This window comes from Myxocyprinus asiaticus, chromosome 2 (assembly GCF_019703515.2).
Source record: "Myxocyprinus asiaticus isolate MX2 ecotype Aquarium Trade chromosome 2, UBuf_Myxa_2, whole genome shotgun sequence".
Taxonomy (NCBI): Eukaryota; Metazoa; Chordata; class Actinopteri; order Cypriniformes; family Catostomidae; genus Myxocyprinus; species Myxocyprinus asiaticus.
The window spans coordinates 47,469,651-47,475,279 of NC_059345.1; positions in this window are offsets into that span (position 1 = coordinate 47,469,651).

Sequence of the window (5,629 nt, forward strand, 5' to 3'; positions counted from 1 at the left end):
GGCTCCTTTTGCTTTAATTACTGCCTCAATTTGGCGTGGCATGGAGGTGATCAGTTTGTGGCACTACTGAGGTGGTATGGAAGCCCAGGTTTCTTTGACGGTGGCCTTCAGCTCATCTGCATTTTTTGGTCTCTTGTTTCTCATTTTCCTCTTGACAATACCCCATAGATTCTCTATGGGGTTCAGGTCTGGTGAGTTTGCTGGCCAGTCAAGCACACCAACACCATGGTCATTTAACCAACTTTTGGTGCTTTTGGCAGTGTGGGCAGGTGCCAAATCCTGCTGGAAAATGAAATCAGCATCTTTAAAAAGCTGGTCAGCAGAAGGAAGCATGAAGTGCTCCAAAATTTCTTGGTAAACGGGTGCAGTGACTTTGGTTTTCAAAATCATTTGTATTAGTACACAATGGACCAACACCAGCAGATGACATTGCACCCCAAATCATCACAGACTGTGGAAACTTAACACTGGACTTCAAGCAACTTGGGCTATGAGCTTCTCCACCCTTCCTCCAGACTCTAGGACCTTGGTTTCCAAATGAAATACAAAACTTGCTCTCATCTGAAAAGAGGACTTTGGACCACTGGGCAACAGTCCAGTTCTTCTCCTTAGCCCAGGTAAGACGCCTCTGACGTTGTCTGTGGTTCAGGAGTGGCTTAACAAGAGGAATACGACAACTGTAGCCAAATTCCTTGACACGTCTGTGTGTGGTGGCTCTTGATGCCTTGACCCCAGCCTCAGTCCATTCCTTGTGAAGTTCACCCAAATTCTTGAATCGATTTTGCTTGACAATCCTCATAAGGCTGCGGTTCTCTCGGTTGGTTGTGCATCTTTTTCTTCCACACTTTTTCCTTCCACTCAACTTTCTGTTAACATGCTTGGATACAGCACTCTGTGAACAGCCAGCTTCTTTGGCAATGAATGTTTGTGGCTTACCCTCCTTGTGAGGGGTGTCAATGATTGTCTTCTGGACAACTGTCAGATCAGCAGTCTTCCCCATGACTGTGTAGCCTAGTGAACCAAACTGAGAGACCATTTTGAAGGCTTAGGAAATCTTTGCAGGTGTTTTGAGTTGATTAGCTGATTGGCATGTCACTATATTCTAATTTTTTGAGATAGTGAATTGGTGGGTTTTTGTTAAATGTGAGCCAAAATCATCACAATTAAAAGAACCAAAGACTTAAACTACTTCAGTCTGTGTGCATTGAATTTCTTTAATACACGAGTTTCACAATTTGAGTTGAATTACTGAAATAAATGAACTTTTCCATGACATTCTAATTTATTGAGATGCACCTGTACACTATAAGGCCAAAAGTATGTGGACACTTCCTTCTAATTAACGAGGTTTGCCTTTCCAGTAATTCATGTGAGAACAAATCTTATTCTTACACCATACCATACTAGAGAATTGTCTGTTTCCATGGAGAGGGCCCTTTTTGCATGATAATGCCACTGTGCACAAAGCGAGGTCCACATGAGTCTAGTGTAAAGAACTTAACTGGCCTGCAGAAAGCACAGACCTGAACCCTGTTAAACACCTTTGAGATTAATTGGACCGTCGTCTGTGAGCAGGTTCCTTCGCCCAAAATTAGTGTCTGATCTCAGTGATGCCTGTATCTGAATGGCATTAATGAGTTCAGGCACTGAAATTGGGTGATGGGGCCTGGCTCGCTGTTCCAATTGATTCCAAAAGTGTTCAATAGGCTTTGCACAGGCCAGCCAATTCTAACCTCTGAGCACTGTCCAAACTGGTAGAACAAGTCAGAGTTGCAAAACAAACAAGCAAAAAAATAAAAAATACACACACACACACACACACACACACACACACACACACACACACACACACACAATGTAATTTTTCTCTTTTGGCACTATTAGCAAAATGTTGATCTCTGTGTTATAATCTATTTATCTTATCAGTTAAACTGATCATGGAAAGCATAACATCATCAATTCAGCATACTGAAAGTTCACTACTGCATGACAGCTACATAGTAGAAGAATCATAAATTAGTTCTGACGTGCATATGATATACATTCAAATATGTTGATTAAGAATCATTCTTAGTCTTCTTCTCTAATAAGAACTAAACACAATGCATATGGTAAGAGAGTAATCAAGTCTTTAAAAAAATCAAACTTTTCTTTTGCCTTTTGCTAAATTCCCACCATAATAATTCTAATGAAGCCCATTTGCACAGTGTGTGGAGAATGTTTACACAACAACTAACAAAACCAGTTCACCAGGTGAGATGAACTTTTATATGCCTCACTGGTTACTATTATTAGACACGTAAAAATAGAACAGGAAGCCCGCAAATGTGGTAAAAATGTAATCAACCAACCGTCAGAAACTTCTTTGTGAAAGTGGTGTGTTGTAAATTATTTTCAGGCTATTGCGGTATCTACAGTACAGAGACTACAACTAATTTATTTCTGTCTGAGAGTTTAACTCTTCTAATCATGTAAAGTTCAAAGATCATTTGTCTATGCTTAACTGGGCACTGAAGAGGTTTTTATGAGGTTTCTTTTATTACTACAAGATCCATTTCTTAAAGAGACAAAGTGCAATGGGACAGGCAAGAGTATAGCCTATACAAGGTAGGATAGTAAATACACCACAACTATACAGAAATTCCAAAAAAAAAAAAGAATACATAAATTGACAATGGTGAGACAATGTACACAGTAAGGTGTGAAAATGCGCATGTTAATTTTGAATGTATACTGGAATGACATGCAGGAAGATAAATTTAAAGAAATTCAACACTGTCATATAACAGAGGAATTGCATTAGTTCAACACAAGTTTTGCAACAAAACATAAATAATGACATAACTGATTTACATTTAACTAATTATGCCTATTTATTCCCTGATATGCATAATATTTTTCTCAACTAAGTTCAGTACTGTTTTAGTAAAACAGTTTTCTAACATTTTTATAAATAAAAATTGACATCAAACTTGAATCTATTGTACATTAGAGTATTTGGGAAATTAAGTGTCCTTCCATCATGGTCAATAAAATGAAATGTAATTTATTAAATTTAATGTAAAATAACGCTATATAAATTAAATGCAAATTCTATAAGTGACATTTCTAACATTGATTACCTTTGATAACATCTAATATTTCTGTAAATAGTACACATGTTGTATCAAAACATGTTTATGAGCAAATCATATTTCATTCAAACTGAACAATGAATTAAAAACTTCACTTACAATAATACACAGTATTTTTCCATTTAATTCTTCATACATTTTAATAAGAATGCTGCTTCCTGCTACCACAATTAAAATTTGGAAATTTAATTTGGAATTTAAAAAGTACCGTCATTTAAATTATGAATGGTGTGGGGTGTGCAAACCACTTAACGCATACATCAGGTCTTTAGAGACCCGGGACCTCATTTCACCCCGTGTACCTCATCCATTTTTTGGAGTTGTGATCACACCTCTTTAGTATTCTTCTTTTTTTTATTTTTTTTATCCCCTTTTCTCCCAATTTGGAATGCCCAATTCTCACTACTTAGTAGGTCCTCGTGGTGGCGCAGTTACTCACCTCATTCCGGGTGGTGGAGGACAAGACTCAGTTGCCTCCGCTTCTGAGACAGTCAATCCGCGCATCTTATCATGTGGTTCATTGTGCATGACACCGCGGAGACTCCCAGCATGTGGAGGCTCATGCTACTCTCCACGGTCCACGCACAACTTACCACACGCCCCATTGAGAGCGAGAACCACTAATCGCGACCACAAGGAGTTTACCTCATGTGACTCTACCCTCCCTAACAACCAGGCCAATTTGGTTGCTTAGAAGACCTGGCTGGAGTCACTCAGCACACCCTGGATTTGAACTCACAACTCCAGGGGTGGTAGTCAGTGTCAATACTTGCTGAGCTACCCAGAGCTATCGTTAGTCTATCTCTTACAAACAGTGTAAAAAATTGTTTTAAAAGCCAAAATTGCAAATAAATAAATAAATTAAAACCAAAAAAGTTTTATAATGTTATATAATGTTAGTTTTATAATATAACCAAATTAGAGACATTAGGTATGTAATAGTGTTGCTTGTTTTATTTTTGCACTTCCATAAACTATATATTTTTATAGATTATTTCATATATATATAAGTTTACATTTTAAATACTGTAAATAATTGACCTTGAGGCCTTTATTGTGTGCAAACCTATGTGAACAAGTTCAACTAAATGTCCAAACCTGATTTTTCAGTTGTTTGCCTACGGTTGCCTACTTTTCATGTTTGTTGCTATATTCAGCAGGAAAACAGCAAAACATACAGAATGAGGAAGTAGCTGCTCTTTTTTGCTTGCCAAAAAATGACTGTTATACAACCTTTGGCAACTTGCAGTAAAAACAAATGCTGTCAGATAAATGACATACAGTCAGTTCTGAATAAAAGGGTTTCACTGCATTTCCTGCTTCCCTAATTGTATGTATTTAATTTAATTATTTAAAAACAACCACAGTATTACCATAACATTCTTGCTTTCTTGAGAACTTGCTCTCATATTTGGAGTGTGGTTTATTGCCTCATGAGGTGGTTTTTGCCTCAGCATTTGTTTTAGTTCTCAGACTGTGTGAGATTGTGTTTGCGTAGCTTATGACATCTCATCTCAGAGAAATTGATGATGGGTCAGCTCTCCTACAAGCCATGTACCTTACATAACAAAATACAGAAAAGTGAGACACTGTGGTTTAGTAGCCAATTGTTTCTCAATTTCAATGATCTCTTGAGATGGGAAGGCAAAATGAGAACATGATAGTGACCTTAAAGTACCAAACTACATGCTTTCTATTAACATTTTCTAAATATGAAACATCCTCCTTGTCTTCCATACTCAAGAAGCATTATAGACCTTAGTCAGAGAACACACCATATTAACATTTTCGTGAACGGCAAAGCGGTTGTGAGGGATAGACATAGAGTCAGTTCAATGAGTTGTACTAAATACATGTTCTAAAATCTAGACCACATCTAATTATAACAAAATGTGTTTACTGTAGTTTTTTTTTTTTCAACAGAATTTCTTTTGACATTACATATTTTTAATGTTTCGCCAGCTGAATGTTCGACACAAAGATATTAAACAGTCCAACAACCTATTAAACAGACTGTACATCTATTCCTCACAGCCTTGTTCAAAATAAAAAAAAACAAAAAAAAATATATATATACTGTATATATGGCATTTACCCTGACTAAGGTCCATTACCAGTACACAACAACAATGTTTGGTAACACTTTACAATAAGGTTCCAATTGATAACATTAGTTAACATGAACTAACAATGAATGATACGTATTAAGCATTAATTAATCTTAATGTTAATTTCAACATATAGTAATACATTTTTTAAAAGTTGTATATGTTAACATTAGTTAATGCTCTATGAACCAACATGAACTAACAATGAGCAATTTTATTTTTATTAACTAACATTAACAAAGAAAGATTATAAAACAATGTATATTGTTCATTGTTAGTTTATACCTGTCATATGAAGGCAGTTAATAAATCTCTTAATCTTAATATGAAATGATTTTTATTGTAAATATTCTGTATCATATAATGTTATAATTAATTTCAGTTACT